The 27677-nt window shown below is 35.5% G+C and overlaps 1 long non-coding RNA gene and 1 pseudogene across 1 annotated transcript in view; one reads left to right on the forward strand and one right to left on the reverse strand.

Annotated features, from left to right (window-relative positions):
* The window catches only part of LOC143686141 (uncharacterized), a 78597-nt gene that overhangs the window by 18865 nt on the left and 32055 nt on the right, over positions 1-27677 (forward strand). The window lies entirely within an intron of this gene.
* On the reverse strand, positions 1903-4288 carry LOC143685670 (ATP synthase F(1) complex catalytic subunit beta, mitochondrial pseudogene; annotated as a pseudogene).

Genomic DNA, 27677 nt, shown 5'->3' on the forward strand with positions numbered 1-27677 from the left:
TGCTAAAAAGCCAGAAGACATAAGGATCCATGGGGCTGAGAGAGCCATTTGAAATCGGAATCCGGCAGAGGATGCAGATTATCAGCCTTTCTCAGCTAAGGTATCCCTCTTCAGATCTTAGTTTAGACATTTGTATGGCCTTAGGACCATAAATGTGTAAAACCCTTATAAAAGCCAATCCATTTCTGGTACTTTGCTTTCCAGCAGTGTCAGCAAACTGTAACAGATGTATTGCATGTTCTCACTGTCATTTTGTGGTTAATGTCAAGCTTGAGCTGAAATACAGATTATTCCCAGGTATAGAAGTGACAAATCAGCTCATAATCAATATTTCCTATATAATCATTGCATATAAAATTTCCTTTTAGAGTCATTTCAACTACTGTAAGTGTCAAGTTTTCTTCTACATCTGTTGGAAGACAGTTGTCATGGGATAGCAGCTGGTCAAAAGCATTTAAGAAACTGGGCATCACGTTTGGAGAAATGTAACACAAATATTAAAAGAAGAATTAGCATCAGAGTTTGTGTTCTACCTTGATCTAGTCCTGGATGCTATATCAGATCAAGGATTTAAAGTCCATCCTCAATTCAGGGAACCAGCAGAACTAGATAATGATCAAACTCATTATCTAGTTTTCTAGTGGACTAAATGACAACAAAGCATGTTTTGGAATTGTCAGCAATATCAATATACAATGATTTTATGCTAGTTATCAGAAAAGTACTAAAGCCTGGCTCATGGCTTACTACTTCCATGATTTCCAATACATTGCTTCATTTATTGTGCTTCATTTTCTTTATCTGCTAGCATTCTAACAACAGTGTCCAATCTCGTGGGCACTTGAAACTGTGACACATGTTGTGGGTAAAGCATTTGGACTAATACCTCACACATAGGGCATATTAAGATCTGCAAATGAAAAGGCATCAATTTATGTATCAAATGATAATGATTTGCATCAACAGGCAAAAGAATAAACAAATTGTGGTTTATCCATACAAGAAAACATAATGCAAAAAAACAAAAGGTGACAAAATAGTCACACAATCACATGCATTATTCCTATAATATTTATAGTAATGAAAGAAACAGAGCACAAAAACTATGCACTGTTGTTAAATTTGTTTAAAATTCTAGAAAAAGCCAATTAACATTTGGTGACAGAAAGTAGATAAGTGGGAAGTCTCTGAGGACATAATTATGCATTGTGGATTGAGAAGGGAATTTTTAAAAACTAATAATATCACAATTTGGGGAGAGATGGGTTTATCTTCATGGACTGGATGATCAAATGAGTGCATATGGTGTGAGAACTTACGTAATTGTACACTTTAAATAATGTTTTATTGTTTTGCAACTCCAAAGGTCTCTGGCTGTGTGGGTTATGTCTCCTCTTTCCAAAATTGTTACGTCTTTTTTTGTGTGTAATGCAGTATTTAAGTGCAAAAAATCAGTTTCTCTTAACAAATGCTGTAAAGGGACGAAGCCAAGGCCCTACTATTAAAATCACTTCACCTACAAGAAACCTCTTACAAAACTCACAGTTTTCCATCAATCCATGGAAATGGTTATTCTTTTCTGGAGACCTCAGTTCATATATACATGGCCTGGTCTGTGCTAAAAACTGTTTCTTGTGGTCGCTCTAAAAATATCATTCTCAAAAACTTCAGTGTTGCCTTTGTCAGAACTATAGAAAAGGAAATCGTTACATATTTATGTTATATCCCCAGAAAAGCAGACAAATTCTGAGGGGTACATATTTTATTGGAAATCTTATGTAATCTTCAGACAGACTTTTCAATGAAGCTTTTGTGTGGCCTATACAGAAAACTGAAGCCTTCTGGACTTGGGGTGAGAGGGACAACACATTGGACAAGTGTTTAATTTGCCAAAAGGACCCCTCATAAATGCTCTTCAGCCAGCTTATCAGCTTTGCCACAGTTTCTCCAATAGGTCCCACGATATAGAAGTCCTGTTCTGGAAGAACGTCAGAGACACCTCCCAAAATCTGTTGGAACCCTTTTATGGTCTCTTTCAGGGGCACCAACTTTCCCATATGACCAGCAAAAACCTCAGCAACCTGGAATGGCTGAGACAAGAAATCTTATATTTTCCATGCACAGGACATAGTCACCCATTCTTCCTCAGAAAGTTCATCCATACCCAAGATTGCAATGATGTCCTCAAGGGATTTGTAGTCCTGTAGGATCCTTTGCACCCCATGAGCAATGTTGTAATGCTCACTGCCAACAATGTGGGGATCCACGATGTGAGTAGTGGAGACTAGAAGATCCACAGCCAGATAGATGCCCAGCTCAGCAGTAGCATGTGACAGCACAGTGGCAGCATCCAAAAGGGCAAAGGCAGTGACAGGAGCAATCAAGTCATCAGCAGGCACATAGATAGCCTATTACAGAGGTTATAGAGCCCTTCTTGGTGGTGGTAATTCTTTCCTGCATGGTACCCATGTCAGTGGCCAAGGTAAGGCTGATAGCTCATGGCAGATGGGATTCTTCCCAGTAAGGCAGACAGCTCTGAGCCAGCCTGGGTGAAACAAAAGATGTTATAAATCAACAGCAGTACATCTTGACCTTCTTGGTCTCTGAAATATTCAGCCACAATCAGTCCAGTTAGAGCTACCCCGGCATGGGCACCAGGTAGTTCATTCATTTGACTGTACACCAGTAGTGCCTTGGAGGTAGCAGCTTTTAAGTTCATAACAACAGACTCAGTCAGTTCATGGTACAAGTTATTGCCTTCCTAGTTCCCCTCACCAATATTAGCAAACACAGAACAACCACCATGGGCATTGGCAATGTTGTTGATTAACTCCATGATCAATACTGTCTTACCAAGTCCCAGCACCACTAATCAGTCCAACTTTGCCACCCTTGGCATAGGAAGCCAGCAGACCCACAACTATGATACCAGAAATTCCTGCTCAACATTCATCTCCATTAACTCAGGAGTCCCACCATGAATAGTTGCAAACTGGTTTTAAAGGGACCTCTCTCATCAATCAGTTCTCCAATGACATTCATGATTCTTTCCAAGATCATGGGACCAACAGGAACTTTGACTGGTGCACCAGAATCCAGGACTTTGTGACCTCTAACCAAGCCTTCAGTATCATCCTTAGCAAAGGTCCTCACTGTGCTCTTACCCAGATGCTGGGCCTCCTCTAAAACCAGCCTGCTCTCCCTGCCTTGCACATCCAAGGGCATTCAGAATGGGTGGCAGGCTCTCATCAAACTGGACATCCATCACTGCACCAATAACTGCCATGATAAGCCCAGTGACGGTGCCTGCCTTTGGAGAAGGACATGTTTGTGCTGCATAGTCACTGGCAGGTTGAAGTGCTGCTGGGATGACCCGTGCTAAAAGCTGGGCTTGGGGTAGCAATGCTGAAGGTCTAAATCCCAGCAAGACCCCCAAGGCCAAGGCAGAGGCACACAACCTTCAAACCCCAACAAGGCACAGTACGGGAGTAGACTGAGTGCTGCAGCTTTACCCCCACCACCAACTCTTGCACAGCTCAGGTGAGGCCTGTTCTTCTGTAGGCACATCCATTGGATCAGGTTGCTGTTTATTCTTGTTCCCTCTTAAAGAACTCCAGTAGGCAGATTAAGAACCAACTTGAATGGATAAAGTTAGATCTCAGTGGAAATCACTTAATCACAAGGTGCCACCCACAATTGGGTGGGTTACATCTTCATGGAAACAACCTAATCAAAAGATCAATCCAGCCATACTGAATCAGGTTAAAGAGTATGGCTCTTCTGACATGCACAACTGTTTCAACCAGCACAGGAACCAAAAATTCAAACAACATCTTCAAGCGTTCATGTAGGGGAAGGTGATATCATCAACATGGCTACTGAAAATCCCCCCCTTCCCACCACCAGGAATTCAATGATAAAAATGGACAATTCTGAATTTTTTAGAGCTCTTGGAGAAGATAAAGAGTGGAGAAGGGCCCTCCTGAAGCTGCATTGTTGAGAGAGAAAAGTATCAGGTATGAAACCTGCATACCAGAGCAGCTGTTCCTCTCCTGTGCATTTCTCTTAGGTTCACACACCTCAGTGAGGCACAGCAACAGAAGCTGCAATCCCTTCCAGCAGGGACACAGAATATAAATTCTCTCACAGCAGTAAACAGACACCGACTATTTGGAGGCCAGGTGGACAGGAAGGGCATCTCATGTCCCAGGTCAATGAGGAATACAGAGTCCGAGAAAGTGTGAACAGAATCTGCATTTACATCCTGGGGCTGAAAGCCCTTCCCCATCACTGAAGAAAACAGCAGCAAGTAGACCGTCTCCTGCCTGGTGGTTGGCCAAACACTTGTTCAGCTGGGGGGTCTGGAAAATAATTTGAGACAAATAAAGTCGGGAGGGGCACAACCCTGCATTTAGCCACATTTGACCAGCAAAGTGAAGGTAAAGGAAATCCACAATTTCAGCCCCACCAAGTCAGAAGTAGCTTAAAATGTAAACAGAAAGTGAGGATGATTATGTTACGAAACATGGCATCTGCTGGACAGAACAGAAAGTGTAAAGGTGTTGAAGGTTTTTTTCAGAGACTTTTCAGAAAATCTCAGAACCATTGGTCTGCTCTAGCCCGCTTGTATGAAAACCTGCCTCTGTGTTGGCTGAGAAACACAGAAAACGCAATTGTTAAAGCACTGTCCTGAAACAAACCCAGATATTGAGAGCCAGTGAAAATAGAACACCATGCGACTCAGCATATTTGTTTTACCAACAGACAGAGATCATATTATCATACCTAGAGCCTGCCCACTATTCCTGAGTTGGGCAGCTGTGGGCATCTGGCTTTTGGGGTGACCAGAGACACAGCCAATCTGACAACTGGCTGGTAAGAGAGACAAACAGCTATAGAATAAATCTAACCAGCAAGGAAATCCTAGTAAAAGAGAGGAAATGACCTCCAGAATAAAATAAGCAAGAAAAGGAAATGCCTAGACACCACAGAAAATCAAGACTCATACCAGGAAGCATGATGATATAGCCCAACCAAAGGACCAAAATAATCCCTCAACTGATATATAGGAGGTGAAACAACTAATTAAAGATATTCAAAAAATATTATAAATGAAATTTAAAAAATCAAATCATTGAGGTGAAGGAAAACATGGCAAAAGAGATGAAGGATAAAAATAAGATAGTAGGTGACCACACAGAAGAACACAAAAGCTTGAAAAATCAAGTGGCAGAACTTATGGGAATGAAAGACACAAGAGAAGTGATGAAAAACGCAGTGGAGACCTACAACAGTGGATTTGAATAGACAGAAGGAAAAATTAGTGAACTAGAGGAGAGGTCATCTGACATCCCCCACACTAAAGAACAGACAGGGAAAGAATGTAAAAGTTTGAGCAGGGTCTCAGTGAACTGGATGATAGCCTGAAGTTTGTCGACATATGGGTCATGGGTGTCCCAGAAGCAGAGAAGGGGAAAGGGGCAGAAAGAATAACGGAGGATGTAATCACTAAAAATTTCCAAACTCTTATGAGTGACAAAAAAATTGCTGATGCAAGAAGTACAGAAAACCCCCAACAGAATACATCCGAATAAATCTACACCAAGACACCTACTAATCATAATATCTAATTTCCAAGACAAATAGAGAATTCTTTGAAAGCAGCAGAGAAAAGCAGTCCATCACATACAAGGGAATCTAGATAAGACTAACTGGAGACCTCTCAGTGGAAACCACAGAGGCAAGAAGGGAGTAGTATGACAAATTTAAGATACCAAAAGAGGAAAACTGCCAAGCAAGAATTCCATATCTGCCAAAAATAGCCTTTAAAAATAAGTGAGAGTTTAAAATATTTTCAGACAAACAGAAACAGAGAGAATTCATGAGAAAATAATAAAAGGAAGCGCTGCAAGCAGATAGGAAAAGATAGGAGAAAGAGATTTGGAAAAGAGTGCAGAAATGAAAATTAGCACTAAGGGTAATTGATAGGGTAAAAGGAGAGAAAGGAAAAGCAAAATACGACAGAGAAAATCCAAAACGCAAAATGGTTAAAGAAAGTTCTTCCTTTAAAGTAATAACATCGGATATTAATGCATTAAACGCCCCAAACAAAAGGCATAGATTGACAGAATGGATATAAACACCGAATCCATCTGCAAGCTGTCTACATGAGACTCACTTAAGTCCCAAGGACTAAAACAGCTTGAAAGTGGAAGTTTAGTAAAATATATTTCATGCAAATAACAATCAGAAAAGAACAGGGAAAGGTATAACATATCACAAAATTAGATTTCAAATGAAAAACATTAAAAATGACAAAAAAGGACACTGTGTATTAATTAAAGGGACAATTCAACAGAAAGACATAACAATAATGAATATCTATGCACCAACCCAGCTTGCTACAAAGTACATGAGGCAAACACAGACAAAACTGAAGGGAGTAGTAGACACCTCTATGATAGTTGGAAACTTCAGTCACCGCTGTCATTGATGGATAGAACATCCAGACAGAGGATCAATAAGGAAATAGAGATTTTGAGTAATGCAATAAATGAACATAATATTGCATCACAGAACAGCAGGATATGCATTCTTCTCAAGTGCTCATGGGTCATTCTTCAGGATAGACCACATGTAAGGGCACAAAGCATGACTCAATAAATTTAAAAAGATCAAAATTATACAAAGCCCTTTCTCTGATCACAATGAATGAGGGTGGAAATCAATAACATCTGGAAGGCTTGGAAATTTAAAAAATATATGGAGGCTAAACAACATGCTCTAAAACAACGAGTAGGTCAAGGAAAAATTGAAGGGAAATGAGTAAATATCTTGAGGCAAATGAAAATGAGGAAATTACAGGATGCAGTAAAGGCAGTCCTACTTCTCTCTTTGTGGAAGGAATGCACGTGTTCCCGTATAGACTGTGGTGGTGAATGCATAGCCATATGATTATACCAGAAACCATTGACTGCACATTTAGGATGGATTGTGAGGTGTGGGAATGAAGCCTTAACAAATAAACACAAGAATACAGTGCTGGAAAATCTGTTTAGAGAGAGATGTACCTACTCACCAATTGTAAAGAAGTAGAATAGTGCAGCTCCTCTGAGGGCAGTGTGGTGTTTCCATCAGAGGCTAAGTGTAGAGTTGTATACTTAGTATATGATAGTGCAACTCTGTTATTTTGTATATACTTGGAAGAATTGAAACCAGGGACATGAATGGACATTTAAGCTCATTCGGATGTTTTTTTCTCAGATTTCAATGACCTTCACATTGAATTTATAGATAGGACTGGATTCCACCATAACAGATGCCTTCTCTCAGGGAAAGGGAGTGAGAGAGTAAGTGTGCTGGTTTGAAAGGAAGTATGCCCCCTAAGAAAAGCCATGTTTTAATATAAATCCCATTTCATAAAGGTAGAATAATCTCTATTCAATACTGTATATTTGAAACTGTAATGAGATCATCTCCCTGGTTGATGTGATTTAGTTAAGAATGGTTGTTAAACTGGATTAGAGGATGACATGTCTCCACCCATTTGAGTGGGTCTTGATTAGTTTCTGAAGTCCTATAAAGGAGGAAACATTTTGGAGAATGAGAGATTCAGAGAGAGCAACACTACAAAGCAGAGAGTCCACCAGCCAGCGACCTTTGGAGATGAAAAGGAAGACACCTCCCGGGGAGTTTCATGAAATAGGAAGCCAGGAGAGAAAGCTAGCAGATGATGCTGTGTTCGCCATGTGCCCTTCCAGCTTAGAGAGAAGCCCTGAGTATATTTGCCATGTGCCTTCTCACTTGAGAGAGAAACCCTGAACTTCATCGGCCTTCTTGAACCAAGGTATCTTTCCCTAGATGCCTTTGATTGGACATTTCTTTAGACTTGTTTGAATTGGGACATTTTCTCGGCCTTAGAACTGTAAACTAGCAACTCATTAAATTCCCCTTTTTAAAAGCCATTCCGTTTCTGGTATATTGCATTCCAGCAGCTAGCAAACTAGAACAGTAAGAGAAGAGCCATAAGAGGGTAACCAAGGAAGAACCCAGTCTCATTGTATTATCTCATATCAGAAGTGACAGTCCATCATTCATGCTGTACTCTGTCACAAATAATTAACTCAGTCAAGCCCCCCCCCCCGATAAAAAGGAGTGGATGGCACATATACACCAGAAATGAGGCTCCTTGGGGGTCATGTTTGATTCACCCACAATACCTCCTTCCTAATACAACCAAATTAACTATAAACAGAGAGAGACATTTCAGGCAATGAAGGTGAGAGAACCCTGAGAGACAGCAAACAGATAATATATTCCCAAATGTGGTACGAGCTCACTGAGTTAAGAGAATTTTCAGACTGCAGCACAGGGTATGAGTACCCAGGTGGAGGTGAGGAGATAGAAACTCTAAGGAAATGAGATTCTGGGCAGGTGCCTAGAGTTTTCAGGAGAGAGTTAGAGAGGACTTAGAGAGTACAGAAAAATAAGTCTTGATATTTGGGAGGATTTCCGTTAAGTTTTCAGCAAATACTATTCTGCATATACATCTGAGGAATATGTCCAAAGTCAATTAAAAAAATACTATCCAAAAGAATTCAAGAGAAAAATGCCAGGTGCTAACACAGTGCCAAGAATTTGTATATATACTCAACAGTCAATAGGAATACCTTGTAATTCTAGGAACATTGGATATAATACTCACAAGGGTCTTACCTCAGTAGTTGAGAATACTAGCCTTGGAATAAATACCTGTTGTGGTTCTATCCACAAATATTAGAGAAAGACTGAAAACTCAAAGCATTTGAACATAGCAGAACCACAGGAATTTGAATAATCTTAAGTACAATTATAGGAATACAAAATATCCATCGCAAAAAGTAAAATTCACAATATAATATTACAATATGGCAATAATATTATAATGATTACAGCAAGTAAATTGAGTTATAATAACTATTTTTCATATGATTGAAAAGTTGAGTAGAGATACAGAGGCTATAAAATATCTAAATGGGGCTATTAGAAGTAAATACTACAAATTCGTGAGATGAAAATTACTTGGATTGGGTAAATTTCTGTTATAATGGTACAGAAATTTCATAAGAAATTATTAGCAAACTTGAAAATTAAAACTAATCAAATAAAGCTTGGAAGAAAATAGAAGTTTTAAACAATGAAAATAGCATCAGTAAATTGGAGGAAATCTTCAAATGAAAACAATTATACGATTGGTGTAACTACAAGAGAAATGTCTGTAGGAGCAGTAAACATATTTGAAGTTATGAGAGCTGAAAGCTTGCAAAGATTTTTTTCAAATACAAACACAATATTAAAGTTTCATATCTAAAGAGTTCAACAAACCTCAAGTACAATGGACAGAAAACAACTTGCCAAAGCACATAATACAAAATTCTGACAATCAGTGATAAAAGAGAAATACCACAAAATGATGAGAAGGAGAGAAACATTACATATAGGAGAGTAAAGATACCAATGATATCAGATTTCTTATTGGAAATGATTTCAGAGAGAAAACACTGCAAGTTAAATCTTTAAATTGCCAAAGAATTGTCAACATAGAATTAGATATACAATAAAAATAATTTTTAGAAATGAAGATATAATAAAGATTTTTATAGACTTCATCACTGAAGTCTTAATTTAAGAGAATGTAAAAAGAAGTCATTTAGGAAGAAGGATGAAAGATATGGGTTGAAAATATAGATTTACACAAACACATTAAGAGCATCAGAAAATGTAAATATATGGCTAATTACATGACCTATTGTATTATTTAAAATTATGTGATAATTGGCTGCTTAAACAAAATTTGTAACTATATTGAAGATTTGTTACCTATATTAAAAATCACATTTATGACAAAAAATAGTGAAGAGGCCATGAAAGGATATCTGGAAATGCATTATTATAATATTCTTATATTTGTTGCAAAATGACATACAATCTAATGAAGGCTGAGTGATGTCATCAACATCATGAGGTAAGATCCCTGGAAAAGTCTCCCTTTGGAATCAGCTAATAAAAGGACAAATTCCACTTCCATGGAAATTTGGAGAATGAGAGAGATAAGAGAAGGAGTTTATAAATGCTCAGTTGAAGAAAAGTAAAAATAATCTAGAAGATCATGTGGGAGATTTACTTCTTGGACCCGCCTTCCTACACCTCTCCTCATCACTCGGTGCCACGCAGCTTGGGAGTTGCACAGAGGTACACTTCCTCCTGCCACGGGTACAGAGTAGAGAGCTACTTACTCCAGCAGGTTTGAAACCCATGTGTCCTGTTGCCAAGGGACCCAAGTCTACAGGGACCTGAGTAGAACACAAACATCTGGGGAGTGCCACATACAGAAGTCCCTCAGAAGGGGGAGAAAACAGAGAATGTGGCAGAACTCTTGGCACACACAATCCAAACTCTGCAGGCTAGATTTTATTTGATATTATTAAGTTGATAAAAATTGCTATAGAATGTATTTGAGTGCATATTTCCAGATGAGCTTTATAAAGTGACATGGTAAAATGCTATGTCTGTTATGAATTGGTCTCCATATTAGATGACACACAATGGCATATTAATAATGTGTGAAGTACAAAATTTAAGAACCTATGTTTAAAGGTTCATGCACTAGGGTAACTCTCCAAAACCTAAAACCTCCAGACAGGTCCCTGGACCAGATAAGTCCTGAAATGCAGCAGGGCCAGCCCTTCCAGAACATCACCTAGTTCCATTGCCCTATCCCATATTATCAACAGCCTTTTCCAACATGAAAACATTAGATAGGGCATAGCCCAAGTACCCCTAAAGAATGGGAGAATGAGCAAAGGGGATGGTGGAGGTGTACAGAGAAGGTCAGATTTAACAAATGAGTATGAGTGCTGAATCACTATTTTGATATTTCTTTTAAGCTCTAGTACGTTAGAGCAGCTAGAAATAAAAACCTAAAAATGTGGAATTTTAACCCATACCAAAGTCTGTTATCTGTTCTACAGCTAATTGTGGTGATGTACTTGGAATTTTATTTTTTTTAGGTCTATATGTTATTCAAAGAGAAGGAGGAATATATAGAAAGAAAATAGAGTATAATAAATGAATATGACTGCTGAATCATTATACTAATATTTCTGTTGGTTTCCAGCATCTTGGAGCAGTTAGAAGAAAAAACAAAAAATTGTGGAACTATAACCTATACCAAACTTTAAAACCTGTTCTATAACTACTTGAAAAAATGTACTTGGAAATTTATTGCTTTTTTGTATATATGTTATACTTCACAATAAAAAAAGTTAAAAAAAACCTATGTTTAAATGTACTGTGCTGTCATTTTATTAAATATTTACACATCACTTGCAACACAATGCCTTTCTACAACACAAACATAATCATGCATAAATGCATAGTGGTATAGGAGGGAACTATAATTTTACTGAAAATTCTACATAATGAAAAATGTTTTTCAAATTTAATAATTGTTCACAGTCATATATTTCATCATATATCTATCAAATGAGTATATTGTGATAATAATCTTAGAATTAATGAAAGTGTGAGTACTGGCTCTAATTAATGAAAATCATTTACCTAATTTACATATCTATAAAACTGAAGCTGTAGTACTTTAGTGAATTTCTGTGCAAGATTGCATGTCTTTGGGAAATTATTCAATATGGCAAACCATTATGTCATCCACTGGAGAGAACACTGCCTAATTCAAAGATTATTATAGGTATATGAGCCATAATATATGACACCTATAATAGAGTCTAGTTAAATACATTGTTTCCTCTTCTAAATATATTTAAAGGATACATCAGAAGCAATATATGTGGAAATAGAAAAAAATCTATTTTTTGCCTCCAGAATGGTGAGTTTAATGCCTACAAACGTATTCTTCATCCTAAACTATCTCGATATATCTGTGACTACAAAATTGGTAAGTTAACATGATTTTTTTCATTTATAGCAGCTTTCTCAGATTCCTCTTTTGCAGTCAAATATCAGAAGCCAGTTCAGGTCACCAACATTAGAAATGGGAAAGTTAATTTGAAATCATATTTTCACTCATGTCATGAATATGGGAACGGCTTCAATTATCCTATCTTTTCCCTAAATAAAGCATTCTTCTAATAGCTCTCTTTATTACCTCCTTTATTTTCTTTTCTATTTTCTTGTTTCTAAGGCTATAGATTATAGCATTCAAGAAACAAGAGACTACAGAATAAAACACAAATGTGATCATGTCCTGATTCATGGGTGAATCGGAGGTTGGCTTCACATATATAGCAGCACCTGAGCTTAAAAGAGTGGTCACCATGAGGATGTGCGGGACACACGTGGAAAGGGTCTTTCCTTGTTCTCCTCTGGTTGGATACTTGAGCACAGTAGAAAATATGTAAATAAAAGGCATAGTGATGAAGGCAAACCAGCCACAAACATTCACCTCTGCAGGGAAAAACATTGAAATTTCATTGATTAAGTTGTCAGAACAGGAGAGCTTCAGAAGAGAGGGGACATCACAGAAGAACTGATGGATCCCATTGGACTGACAAAAGGGAAGCTGGAAAGTATTGCCACTGTGGAATCCATAGTATGCCAGACCACCTGGAACAGAGGCAAGAGTCATCTGGACACACACCCAACAATTCATGATCATAGATCTCCAAATTGGAGATTGCCCTTTTGTCATGGATAAAGATGATGCATGACTTGAGTATTGTAACAGAGGTGTAGCACATTTCCAAGATAGACATATTCCTAAGGAAGAAATACATGGGGGTGTGAAGATTCCATACTATAAATATGAGAAGATTCCCTGCCAGGGTTGCAAAATATATCAGTAGGAAAAGCATAGCATGCATGACTCTGAGCTCCCATGTATCAGAAAAACTTGAAAACAGGACTTTAGTCAGTATGGTGGTGTTGGGCATCTTAGGAAAATCTGCATTGGTCATGAACAGACAGACAATGCTTAAAGTCAAGGAGACTCCACATCTAGAAGAAATTAACCTAAATGTATTTATTGTCTCACACTAATTCAATTTTATTCTTTTTAGTTTGTTTTAGTTAGTAGGATATAACATAATATTTCCACATGCTCTTTAGTCTCCCTGCTTGTGAAACTTATTTCCAAGGTAAGGGTAGAAGTAAAATATACTCTTTAAGAGTTTGTGCCTATATTTGCATGTATTTCTATTACTTTCTAGTTATAAAATGCATCTATTAAATTTAAAAGTTTGCCTGGAAGACTATTCAATGTGGGTAATTTCTATGAACCCTTATCATTAGTAATTCTCCATAAATGTTAATATTTATGATACTGTGATGACAAATTATAAAACAAGTGTATTAAAACAGAATGTGTCTGGAATAGGCGAGTACTATTTATTCAGAGCCACTCAAAATATTATAATCAATCATAATCCATACTTGAATCACCAGGCAAACAATTGTTATACTCTCCACTTCATCCACTATGAATTTTTATACAGATCTCATTTAAAAATTAACCTTTAAAAGTTCCTATCTGGGCGGGCCATGGTGGCTCAGTAGGCAGAGTTCTCACCTGCTATGCTGGAGACCTGGGTTCGATTCCTGGTGCCTGCCCATGCGAAAACAAAAACAAAAACAAAAAAAAGAATTTCTTGTCTGTGATGACCACATTTTCACTGGACAAAAGCATGTAATCTTCCCAGTAACTGTTGCTACATATGCTTTTTACTTTGATATTTGATCCTTCAACATATCCTTCTCATTTCAAAATAGTTTCTCAATGCTTTCAGGGTTCATGTCTTTGTTCAATATCCTAGATAAAATAATCAACCAAGTTAATGCCATTAACACTACATTTTATTTGAAAATAATTTCTTTTTTGGTATACATTACCCATTTATTATGTACTGCAATTCTCACTGAAGCCCTGCAAATTGAGAAGTAAAATATACAATATTAATAATGGGTACATCGCTGAAAGATCAAGGACATGAACATTTTAAGTTGAGGAGTAGGCGTTCAATGTCATATTTGTCTGCTAGGTTAGTGCATTGTCACATGGAACATTGCTTCCAGCACAACTCCTGATCCTACTGAGATTCTCTGCTTCCCACTAAGTCAATCCATCCTCCTCATTCAGAGTCAATATTCACCAGTAAAGAAACAGTCTAGCTTTCTATGTACTGCAGGACCCAAGAGATCCCAAATTTTGGCTGCACTATTACATCACAATGATCCAGACCCGAAACACTTCGCTGATTTCCTACATGTTCAGTATTAGGTTGTCTATGAGGACGGTTCCAAATTATTTTCTACATTGTTCCTTACTTCTGTATTCCTGCCCTTACTCAACAGTATGTGAAAACTTCAACTCAGTATTATTTATTATGATCTAGGTTTCGACCCATTTAAAAGAGTAAAATATCTATATTGCCCTAGTGTATACTCAATGTCAGAATATAGTCTATAACCATTTAAAATATTCTAAGAGATTTTATACTAATATATCGAGAATCAAGAAAAAAATCTTATTTGTTTTTGATGTTTTCCCCTTATTTGCTTTCTTAGTGTGAATGGAGCCATCAATTTTAATGGCAAATTCACCACTCGAGTCCTCATTCACTCTCTTTCACTGTAGTAAATGTTTCCCACTAAATACCAGCATAATATTCTCATGATTATCCTTGTATTCCCTGAATTTAAATAGATACTTAAGTTTATCTGTTGAAAATAATTAATTGCAACTTTTGGTAGGTAGACATTACCTGTGGGGAAATGTAATTTTTTTCATTAATATAAGTTTCATTAAACTAAGTGTATTAAAGTTTCACTTCTGGGTCAGCTACTGTTATATTTTCCCACAAAATCTGGACATATTTTAGTACTCAAATAATGAAAGGCATTGCTTGATGTGTGGATTGCTAATAGATATTGTATTTACATACGTTTCCTTCATAATATTCCCTTTCAAAATTGCCTTTAGCTAAACCCTTAATTAATCCTAGATTGCAGTATCTTTTCTTCTTAAGTTGGTTAGACTGTTTGTTTTCCTTGTTGACTTGAAAGTGCAGGATGCATATTTTCACACTTTCTTATACTTGTACTCTTTCCCTGTAAATGTTAATGAACTTCATATATTTGTTTACATGTTCACTAGTTCTTGTGATGAATGTAGCTATAACGTAGAGAACCTATGTTAACTGTAAGAAGGCAGGGCCAGTGTCACTTTCAGACTGACCTCCTGATCTCAAAGATGAAGGATTTCTCTCTTTCTGATCCTTCTTATTTCAGGATCTTTCAGAATGGTTCAATCATGCATAGGATTTCATAGTTAGAACAACAGCGTAAACATACTTATCATTTCACAATCTCCAATCAATTGTTTTATCTCTGATGCCTCAGTTTCTTCATCTCTTAGCACATTAATGAAGGTCCCACCCTCATTGCTACTTGAGAGAAAGGCTAAGTGGAATGTGTAACCCATTTGGACTAGTACATGGTTTCGAATGCCTGCTGGCATGCCCCACAGTGACTGATGGTCAGCCTCCACAGTCATGGTGTGAGTGGTCATTCTGGTCATACTAGGAAAATAGAAGCCTCAAACAGCTTCTTGGAGGTGCGATTAACTTTTCTGTCCATAATAGGTGAATATAAATTTAGCTTTGTTTTGTCTATCTTGATGCAAAATAACCTTAATTCAGAGCTATATTTCCTGTTTAATAAGAACACAGCCATATAGCCACCTCAGCTCATGGTGTGTGTTTCCTATATACGTATGAAAAAATATATGCATTAAATACATGAACATGCATATATGCATTATACGTCTATATTGTTTCAATTTATTTTCAATGTATAGAATGTGCATTATTTCAAATGGATTTTCTTATCAACACAAAGGTGTTAGAATACTTTGATACATACATATTTTTACTCCACTCTGGCAATCTTTTTCTTTTAATTTGATTATTTGGTTGTTTACATTTAATGTAAATAACTGAAACATTTTGGGTTTCTGTACACTATTTTTTCTACCTGTTCTTTTTTCTATTTCCCTTCTATAGGATTTATACAATATATTTTTGCTTTTATTTTTCTCTCCTTTAGTATATTTTGATAGTACAATATTAAGTTTATATTGCAGCTATTCTTTACAGATTTCTTTATCCATTGTCAACACCTTACAGTCCAGTTTATCTGAGCTGGTTCCACAAATCCTTGAACCTGTGTATTTACCGCTCCCAGTACTCTTATCCCTTCCTCTTCCAGGGCTTCCACCTGTGACGTCTTTGCCCTTCAGCCTCTGTTGACATTTCTTGGAATACTAGGATATTGGCAATCAACTTTCCCTACTTTCATATTTCTGACTTTTTCTTTATTTTTCCCACATTTCAATATCCCAATACACATTATTGTAACTTCTGGAATTTATTATTTTGACTAATCATGAAATAAATAAAATTAGAATCACACAGTATGTTCTCTTTTTATAGCTGGCTTCCCTTGCTCATAAACAGGTCTATCAGACTTTTTGAGGAGTTGTATCAGTGTTTTTACCTTTCCATCTCCAAGAATTTTTTACTATACAAATGTTCACATTTTACTTATAAATTCCCTTGAGAGTGAACAAGCCTTTATTATCAGATTGTGGGCATTAGGAAAAGGAAATAATTGTACAATAGTTGTACTCACTCTTTGTGAACAAACGCTATCATTTCTCTTGAACATACAACTAGAAGAAAAATTGCTGGATGATAATGTAGATTCATGTTTTGCTCTAGTAGATACTAGAAAATTATTTTTGTCAAGGTGTATGTACTATTTTATACTCTCCCCAATAATGTATGAAAGTGCCATTTGCTTCACATGCATATCAAAACACCAAGGAAAATGGTAGAGTAGGACACTCAGTTCCTTCATAGGTGCAGCCGTAAAGCTAAAGAAAACAATCAGAATCAAATTCTTCAAAAGTCTGCATCGTAATAAAAACTTCATTAAACTAGGAGAATGTGAATGTTGAAATAAGTAATAAAATTTTGGTGAAAATGCATTGTCCATTTTTATCTACCCACCTGTGAACTCCCATCCCTCAGTTCATAAATAGCATGGTGATTGTGATGTGCGTTCCTGTTGCAGATCGATGCTATCAATGGGGAAAATGGACCTCATTCTCAAAAAATATTGTGGTGGTTCTTTTTCACTTGTCTGGCATTTTCTTGTGGGTATCGTACTTAGATTTGCCTTCTCTTTTATTTATCACCATAAAACTTAAGTGATTTCTTAGGCAGCGATAGTGAGAGGGAGTTAAGATAATCTCACCCTTGGAATTAGGGGCAAGAGATGGCAGAGAGATTGGTACATGCAGAAAATCCTGGGAATAATGAGGACAAAGAGAAGGAGGCTTGGCAGAATAAGGGTTTTGAAGGGTTGCCATATATATATTCAGATAACTGGAGTGAAATACATGGTCGGGGGACTAATACATGGATGTAAAAGACCAGAGAGAATGCAGGTTTGAACCTCTGTCTAATTCATGGTCTTTATACAAAGATGAAGTGAAGGCTAAGCCAGTATTGTAGGCAGCTAATTTAATTGCTGAAGGAAGGCCACAGTTTACAACTAACTTGTAAGTCCTGAGAGATTTTTTTTTTCTTTTTAGCTGCAGGTATTTAAGAAAATTTGTTTCAGATTACTGGTCACTTAGAAAATGGAATTTAGATTTGACTGAGCACACATAATAAGATACATAATCTTTGCAAAAATAACTTCTTAATGTTACTAAATAACAGAAAACTGTATTCTTCAAAAATCAATAACAGCAAGCCCCACAAAAGGGGGCCATCTAATTTATAGTGTCAACACATTACAATACTGTAAATGACAAGATTTTAATATAAAATTTCATGGCACACGAAAAAACAGGAAAGTTTGATTGATAGAAAAGGAAATTGATATTAACTGTGTCTGATGAAACCCAACATTGGATCAGAAAAAGACTTTGTTAAATGCCATAAATATGATCAAAGAGATGAAGGAAACTATGAACAAAAAGCTTAAGTAAGGATGCCAAAACAATGTATATACATATAGAGAATATCAGTAGAAGAACATTAACTAGAAAAATGAACCAAATAGACATTCTGGAGATGAAAATAATAATAGATTGAATGAAAAATTAAATTATTTTTTCTTACTATAGAAATATTTTACATTTTATTTATCAATTTCTTTGAGAGTGGACAATTACCTGTTGTCTACAACAGGTAATTGGCTATTAAGAAAAATTATCTGCAACAGGTAATTGTCTATTAAGAAAAATAAATCATTTAAAAATAGTAGAACATGTTCCTAAAATTGAAAAAAAAAGCTTCTGTTTTGAGCAGACAAAATAAGAACCAGAATAAGAATAAGAGAGGTTAATTGAACATATCCAGTGGGAGAAACAGAAAGAAAATAAATAAATAAATAAATAAATAAATAAATAAATAGTGCCTAAGGGAACAGGAAAACACCATACAATGTACAAACATATAAACTATGGGACTGCAAGAGAAAAGGGAATTGAAGAGGAGCTGAAACAATATTTGAAGAAATAATGACTATGGTGTGGAAAGATGACAGAATATGGAGTTCCAGGAAATAGGCTTATCACCAAAAAGTGTGGTAAACAGCAGTAACTGTCTGAAACATGTTTTTGATACTCCAGAGGCCAGAAGAACATTGTACAACATCCAGTGAAGGGAGGGAAGAAGAAGCTTAAAAATTATGGTAATGAATAGTAAATTGTTCTCTCTGTGCAGCAGCTACTGGTGCCCATTCCCCACTATTGTGTCAGCCCACCTTGAAATCCAGACCCTGGCAGAGTCACTGTTTATGGAAAGATACAAGTAGATTGAAGATGAAGGGATGTAAAGAAGTACAATATTCAAGTTATAATTAAAAAATTGGTTATATTATTAACCAAAATTAGTATAGGTGGTTGTACTAATATTGGATAAAATAGAATTTAAGTAAAAAATATTTTACAAGGTCTTCATAGTGTGGTAAAGGGGAAAATTCAACAGGAAGATATAACAGTTATTTATATATTAACCTACCAGAAAAGCCCCAATATAGGAAAGCAAATAATGACAAATTTGAAGGGAGAAATTGGTGGTTCTACATTAATGGTAGGAGACTTTAATACAACACTTTCAATAATGGATAGAACATCTACTCAGAAGACAATAAGGAAATGCAAGATTTCAATGATACTCTAAGCCAAATAGACCTAACAGACATATATGGACCCTTTTACCCAACAAGAAAGAATGCAAGTTCTTCTCAAATTTGCATGGAATATTCAATAGGATAGACTCTATGTTGTATCATAAAATAAGTCTCAATAAATTAAAAAATATTGAAACCCTACAAAGTATTTTTGCTTAACACAACGTAAGGAAACTAGAATTCAATAATAGAGGGAGAAATGAAAAAAAAACACACAAACAGGTGAAAATTAAACAACATACTCTTAAACAATCTGTGGATTAAGCGGAAAGCCAGAATCAAAATTAGGAACTATCTTGAGTCAAATGAAAATACAACGTACCAAACTTATGGGATTCTGTGGGGTCAGAACTGAATAGGAAAGTTTTAGCTCTAAACAAATAGGAATATAACAAAAAGGAATCATCCAAATCAGAGATCTAACATCAAATCTGTAAGAGCTAGAAAAATAAGAAAACACTAAGCCAAAAGCGAGTATAAGGAGATAAGAAAAAACAAAGTTTAGAGTAGAGATCAATGAGATAGAATACAAAAGTACAATAAACAGCACCAAGATTTAAATCTTTGAAAAGGTCAACAAAATTGACAACACATTAACTAGACTTAGAAAGAAGAAAAGAAGGAGGGTATAAATACATAAAATCAGAATTCTAGAGGAGGGCATTGCCACCAACCGCACTGAAGTAAATGAATATAAAAGGATACAATGAACATCAGTACAGCAATAAATTACACAAGCTAGATGGAATGGATAAAATCTTAGAAACATGCACACTATTTACATTGACTCAGGAGGAAATGGAAGATGCCAACAAACCAATTACTAGTAAGAAGAGATTGAATCAGTAATAAATACCTCCCCAGGAAGAAAAACCGAGGATCAAATAGCTTCACAGAGGGATACTACCAAATATTCCAAGAAAACTTACCTCCAATTCTGCTCAAAGTCTTCCAAAAATCAGAGGAGGAAACCTCTCTAACTCATTCTATGAAGCGAACCCCACCCTCATACCAAAGCCAAATAAAGATACCACAAGAAAAGAAAGCAGTTCAATATCTTTTATAATAAAAAATCCTCATCAAAATACTAGCAAACTGAATGCAACAGTCTATTAAAAATAATTACACCATGATTAAGTGGGATTAATGTGTGGAATGCAAGGTTAGTTCAACATAAGGAAATCAATTAATGAAATCACCATATTAACTAAATGAAAGAAAAAGTACATGATCATTTTAATTGATGCAGAAAAGACATTTGACAAAATGCAGCACCCTTTCATGGTAGAACAGTAAGAATAAAAGACACATAGAACAATAGGAATAAAAGACAAGTTCCTCAGCAGGTTAAAGGGTATGTATGAAAAACCAACGTCTAACATCCCAATTAATGGTGAAAGACCGAAAGTGTTCCTTGTAAAATCAGGAACAAAATAAAGGTGCCCAATGTCACCACTGTTAATCAACATTGCTCTGGAAGCTCTAGCTAGAGCAATTAGGCAAGAAAAAGAGAAAGAAAACAATGCAACTACATTGAAAAGGAAAAAGTAAATCCCACCCTAATTTCAGATTCTATTACCCTATACACAGAAAATCCTGAAAAATTCACAGCAAATTTATTAGAGCTAATGAATAAATGCAGCAATGTGGGAGGGTGCAAGAGCAACACAACAAAATCATTAGTGTTTCCATACAAACTCAATAAACAATTAGGAGAAGAATTTTTTTAAACTCCATTCATAGTAGCATCTAAAAAAATCAACATCTGGAAATTAATCTAACCAAGGATGGAAAGGACTTGTACATAGAAAACTATAAAATATTACTAAAAGAAATAAACTAAGAACTTAGTAAACTGAGGGACATTCCATGTTCATGGATTGGAAGATGAAATATCATGAAGATGTGAATAGTACCCAAAGCAGTATATAGATTCAATACAATATTAATAAGAATTCCAGTGATCTCTGTGCATAAATGAAAAGTCCATTCATTAAATTTATTTGGAAGGATATGGGGTCCAAAATATCTATAGCCATGTTGAAAACGAATGAAACTAGAGGGCTCACTAGTCCTGTTCTTAAATCATAATACAAAGCCACAGTAATCAAAACACATGATACTGGAAAAGAGACCATTATATAGAATGATGGAATTGCATTGGGAGTTAAGAAATCAACCCTCACACTTATGGCCAATTCATATTTGACAAGGTGGGAGTGACCACACAATTGGGAAAGAATAGTCTCTTCAAAAAACAGTGCTGAGAAAACTGGATTTCCATTTCCCAAATTTAGCATCCTAATGATATTTGGTTGGATACTAGCAACTTCAAAAACATTCACATATACTTTTCTTATAACTCTCTCTCCCCAATTTTCTTGTACTTGTTAACCACCTATACCTTTCTTCATAATATTTCCAAAACCTTAAGTTTATGTTTATCTTTTATGCATTTGCACTTTAACATTTGTAAGAAATAAGAATTTGAGTTATGTACCAAGCAACATAAACAATAATGCTGGCAGTTATAATTGCCCAAATGGTATCTTTACTGCAGATCTTTATTTTTTATGTCTTTTTAAACCACTATCTAGTGTCTTTTCCTTTCACTTTGAAGATATCCCTTTAACATTGCTTATACGGCAGGTCTAGTGGTGATGAATACACTTAGCTTTTCTTTATCTGAGAATGCCTTAATCTATATTTTGAAAGAAAGTCTTACAAGATAAAATATATTTTGTCACTCTTGTTTTCTTTCATTATGTTAAATATTTCAACCAACTGCATTCTTGCCTACATGGTTTCTGAGAGGAATTATGAATATGGGACTCCCATGTACATAATATGTGGTTTTTCTCTTGTAGCTTTCAGAACTCCATTTTTTTTGCATTTAATAGTGTGATCAATATATGAAAAGATGTATTGTGCTTTATGTTTATCCTCGGGTGTTTTTTTATGTTCTATGGGCTTCTTGGATGTGCATGTTCATTTCTTTTGCTAAGTTGTGAAAGCTACCTATAATTATTTTTTGTAACATTCTCTCTGTCCCTTTCTTTATTTCTTTTCTTTCTGGGACCCCCATAATGCAAATATTGTTACATTAGATGGTGTCTCAGGCTACTTTTGCCTTAAATATTTCTTTCTTCTTTTGTCCCCTCAGCCTGAATCATTTCACGTGTCTTGTTTTTGCGTTCATGGATTCTTCTCTCTTTCAATCTGTTTGTGAAAACTTCCTTGCAATATTACAAGTTATTACAGTTATTGCTGTCTTCAACTACAGTAGTTCTATTTGGTTTCTTTTAAAATTTTGATCATTTTACTAAGATTTTTCATATTGCTCTGTCATTGTTTTCCAGATATCCTTTAGTTCTTTCTCTGTATTTTCCTTCATCTCTTGGACATTGTTAAGATCATTTCTAAAGGTTTCTTTCTGTATATTTACATTCTAGACTTCTTTGCTGGTGTTTTCTAGATTTTTATCTTTTTCTGGTGGATGGGTCATCCTTTTCTCTTTCTTTACTGTCTTCTGCTCTTTTGTTGCACACTGTACATTTTAATATCTCAAAATTGTAACTCCAGGATTTATTCTCTGAGATGTTTTGTTTCATGATTTTTGTAAACATTTGGGACAGAGATTATCTTGAACTTTTCCCCTCCTATCAGCAGGTTATACCAAAGATGAATGTAGTATGCAGGGTTTCCTGTGTCTTGTCCTGGCCTTTTGCCTTGTTTATTTGTTTAAGGATTTCCCTTGCTTACATGAAGACACACCATTTTCCCAGAAGACAGGCCTGCCTTTGCTGGGTGTTTGAAGCTGGCAGGTCTTTGCCATAGACTGCCCACCGCTAAATTTTCTTACACTCATTTCAATATCTCAAGCTGCTTTTGCCTGGAGTGCAAATTTTAAGAGGAAGGACAGGCTGGAGAGGCTTTCCCAAGTTAAATTCCCAGGAGAAAGAGTGCCAAGAACCCATAAAATGGGGCATACCAGCTCCAAATTGCCATAAGGAAAGGATTAAGAAGGGCACCAGTAACTTCTTCCAAAGATAAGTTTTCTTGACCCTTCCAGCAAATGCAGTCCAACTAACTGTCCCCTGTAACCTCACAGAAGGAAAGCATTTTATGTCTACTCTGCTGCAGCATTTGTCTATAGTAGGTTGAAATAATGCCCCCCCCCCCAGAGCCTGTCCCCAGCAATCCAAAGTTACTATTCAAAAAACATTTTTAGTTATTGCCCATGCCAACCCTTGGGGTGGAGGATTTTTATGCCCCTTTCTGTCACCAGCAAGCTCACCTGGGTTTGGACTCTATAGCAGGCTGCCTCAAGAGTAGGGGATGGACACCGGTAGTTGTAATTTGACTCTTTAGTATAGTTTATCAACCTCTTCCACTTGCTTTTCCATGGGTGTGCTGCAGGGTTCTTCTGGTCTCTGAAATTTCTAAATATTTTTAGGCAGTTTCTCTCTAATGGTTGTTCTAGTGAAAGTACTGGTTCCTGGATCTTCTTGCTCTGCCATCTTCCCACAGTATCCCCTCTATACTTAATCTTATTTAAAAAGTGCTGTAAAGAATTAAAGAACACTAAAAATGAGAAGGACTACTTTGCTCATGGATGAGAATTATCACTATTTTTAAGATGTCAGTGGCCATCAAAATAATATTTAGTTTCTACACAATACAATAAAATCCCACAATGTTTTGTAGAAGTTGACCAACCAATTCTCAAATTTGTTAAGGTAAATATCTATAGTATCCAAAAAATCCCAAAAAGCAATACTTACACAAGTTTATTTAAGCGTTCACTAAAACTGCTGTAATCAAGAAATTTATGGAATGGGCATAAGGAAGACAATTAGATAGATATAACAGAATGGATAATCCAGATATGGAAGTAGGCAGTTAATTGATTTTTAAAAGGATTACAATCAATCCAATGGGGAAACTGGCTAAAACAATTTGATATCACATGCAATCTAAAATTGACAATTTAAACATCAAAATTATAGCTTCTCTTAATCAAAATACAACTTAAAGAAAGTTAATACACAAGTCAATGATTTGGGATATAATATTCACAAAACATATCTGAGAAAAAACTTAATTACAGAATAAATTTTAAAAGTTCCCGTATCACAAATTTAAAAGGGAAAACTTATATATACCAATAAAATGGGTTTGAATAAACCCTTCATAAACCAAGCTATATTAATTGATATATATGTGATAAGTAGCATTACTAGAAATGTTTGATATGCATAGTAAAAGTACCATGAGATCCACTGCACTTTATTCCATCACTGTGCTTCCCTTTGACATATGTACATAGTACAAGATATATCTTCAATTTGATAAAACAGGAATCCAGGACCTGAAGATCAAAGGAAAATCTATAGTCATGGTTTTCATTTTTCCCAAAGAATAAATAAACAAAAGAACACATATGAAAATCCATTACATGAAATATCAAACGGTAATAAAATATTAGTGCTAAATTATTTCATATGCTTAAATGTTATGTGATAATTATTAAAACCAATCAAGACAATTATGAGATGATTAGCTAATTCTTAAGGAATAAAATTGTAAAACTTCATAGAAGAACATAAAATAAAATCTATCCAAAATATATACCCTGTCAACTGATAGGAAAACTATAGTACAAATATGTTAACTATTAAAAATTATGCTATAAATTTAATAAACTTCCAACCAAAGTCTCGTCAGGATTTTTTTTAATGGAAACCTCAGAAGTGATAGTCAGACCCATATGAAGGGTCTCAACTTCAGGCCACGTCAAAATGACTGTTACCAGATTTACTTTCCCTCTAAAAAATGATAAAATTGAACAAAATATATTAAATACTAGTTTTTTAAACATTGGGAAAGACTGCGAGGTCTGTAAGAGTGGAAATAAAGGAGATTAGCTTTAGTGTTCCCCTCCTGCCTACCTGAGAGTACTCTCAAGACTGTGGCACAGGAAGAGGCAATCCAAGAAGAACACACTGTCTTCACTCAGTTCAGCAGAGAGAGATTGGAGTTTCAGAGGCTGAGGTAGCTGGAGTTTTCTTGTTAGAGAAAAATCAGAAAATACACAGTTTCTTAGAAAAAGCTCAAGAGCTGTGAACAGTGCTGCCTTGAGTCTGTTACTTAGGATAAAATTCCTTAACGCTTTGCAATGAAGTTCAGGGTAACTCTAAGAGGTAAAATTCTTGGAGTTATACAGCACTGACAGATATTTCAGTTTTGACCAGCCAAAGTGAAGAGATCTCCTTGACTACCAAGACCATTCATTGGAAACATCAGAAGGAGAAGAAATTAATAGTAGAAATAAACTATCCCTAGAATGGAGGTACTCTGTATATGCCTAACCAAGACTGTCAACAAGCCCAGAAGTGGGCGAATTAATCTGAAAATAACTTCCTTCAAAAACAAATTTCAGGGCAATGCAATGGTGGCTCAGCAGGCAGAATTCTTGCCTGCCATGCTGGAGACCCAAGTTTGATTCCTGGAGCCTGACCATTTCAAAAAAAAAAAATAATAAACAAGCAAATAAACAACAAATTTCAACACTCATTAATAGAATACAACAAAAATTCAGATGCACAAAATTTAAGATTTGCAATATCCAACATCAAATAAAACATAATATGTATAAGAAAAAGGTAAAGGTGACACATAGGTAGGAGAAAAATCAATCAACAGAAACAAACCAAACAAGGACAGACATAATAGAATTAGTAGAAAAGAACTTTAAAAAGCTATTAATAAACATGTTCATGGATATAAAAGAATACATTAACAAAATGAAGGAAAAATAGATCATATAAAGTAAGCCAAAAGAATTTCTAAATTTAATAGATTTAATATTTGAAATAAAAACTGAACCTTAGACCAAATTAATTACCACAGAAAACATTAGTGGACTTTAAGACAGAAATATAAGATATTTGTTCAACCCTAAGATTGCCATCCAGATAGAAAACTAACAAACTGGGGAAAGCAAGCCACCTAACCTCTAAATCATGAACCAACAAATCCCTTTTGTCAAGCCATCCCATTGTGTAGTATTTATCTTGGTACAATGACAAGGTTAGACACAGACACACCAGCAGCCTTTTCTGGTATAGGATTCTGCCACAGAGCCTCACAAGTCAGCACACGGAGGTGGCCTGGATCATATTTCCCAACCGAAGTCCATATTGACTGAATCCAGAATCTGCAGATCGTAAGATTCTCTGCTCACCAATATCTGTGACAACCCTGGGGCTCTGAGCATCACACCTGGTTCTTCCTCTATGAAAAATTCATCAAGCCTTCCCCTTATCTCTTCAGTTCTATGTCTGCATAATTATAATTATATTATATTATTATATATTATAATTAATTATTATTAATATATTAATAATTTAATGTAATTATTAAATCTATATAATTACAGTTATTCTCCCTGGTTCACAACATTCATGTTCCTCACCAATTTATGAATTTGCATGATGCATATTTTGTTCATTTTATTCTCTGTACTTCTCTGTATAAGGTTCTGTTTCATGCTCTTGGAGGTGGTCTATCTTGGTCACTGTCAATGTGAGTTTGATAAGGATATTTGTTGTCCTACTGCTGATGAAGTATTCTATAAATTTCAATAAGATCCAATCAATTAATGATATTGTTCTGTTCAACTATATGCTTACTGGTTTTCTGCCTGCTGAATCTGTCGATTACTGATCAAGGGGTATTGATGTCTCCAACTATAACAGTGAATTAGAAATAGTCTATTTTCCTTGCAATCTTATCAGGTTTGCCTCACATATTTTGATGCAAATATAATTATAATTATAATATAATTAATTAATTATATTATAATTATTAATAATTATATTAATTATAATATAATATAATATATTATATAATTAAATATTATATATCCCAATTCTCCAGGGAGAATCCTGGACTTTTCAGGATTTTCAATATGTAAGGTTATATCATATGCAAATAGAGAAAGTTTCACAACTTCCTTACCAATTTAGATTACTTTTATTTCTCTTTTCTAATTGTTTAGGCCAGGATATCCAGTAAAATACTGAATAACAGTGGTGACAGTGAGTATCTTTGCTTTCATTCTATCTTAGAATATGATGTTAGCTGTAAGTTTTTCATGTAATCCTTGATCATGTTGTGGAAGCTTCTTTTTATTCCTAGATTTCTAAGTGTAGCAAAGGAAAATTTTGTCAACTAACTTTTCTGAATTGATTGAGATGATTATATAGTTTCTATTGCCTTTTTTCCATTATTGTGATCACTAATTATGGTGAATCCCCTTTTGCATAACTGGGATAAATCTCAATTTGTCACATGGTATATAATCTTTTTAATGTCCTGTTGCATTTGGTTTGCTAGTA

This window comes from Tamandua tetradactyla, chromosome 6, assembly GCF_023851605.1.
Source record: "Tamandua tetradactyla isolate mTamTet1 chromosome 6, mTamTet1.pri, whole genome shotgun sequence".
Classification (NCBI taxonomy): domain Eukaryota; kingdom Metazoa; phylum Chordata; class Mammalia; order Pilosa; family Myrmecophagidae; genus Tamandua; species Tamandua tetradactyla.